This window comes from Crocuta crocuta, unplaced genomic scaffold, assembly GCF_008692635.1.
Source record: "Crocuta crocuta isolate KB4526 unplaced genomic scaffold, BGI_CrCroc_1.0 scaffold180, whole genome shotgun sequence".
Classification (NCBI taxonomy): domain Eukaryota; kingdom Metazoa; phylum Chordata; class Mammalia; order Carnivora; family Hyaenidae; genus Crocuta; species Crocuta crocuta.
In genome coordinates this window covers 2,642,664-2,642,969 of record NW_027527549.1, presented here as the reverse complement: position 1 = coordinate 2,642,969, position 306 = coordinate 2,642,664, and positions in this window count along the sequence as shown.

Here is a 306-nt window from a genome sequence, read left to right as displayed (position 1 = left end):
CACCTCCGCGGCTTTTGTTCGTCTGGAAGCAAGCGCTCCGACGCGTGGCCGCCGCGGACTCCTCCCGTGGCGAGCGTCCCTCGGGCTGCACGCGCGGGGTCCGCGCTGCACCCGCAGGTGCGGCCTCCACCGCCGGCCCCTCGCTCGGAGGCCGGGTCCCCCCACCCCACCCCGAGCCCCGCGGTGTGGGCAGCCGCCTCCCGGGAGGCGCGCGGTCTGGGTCGGAGCTCCAGGCCCCGGGAGGAGCCCGGCGGGGCGGCCTTCCCAAGAGGGCGTCGTTGCAGGAGAGCTGAGCACAGACCCGCT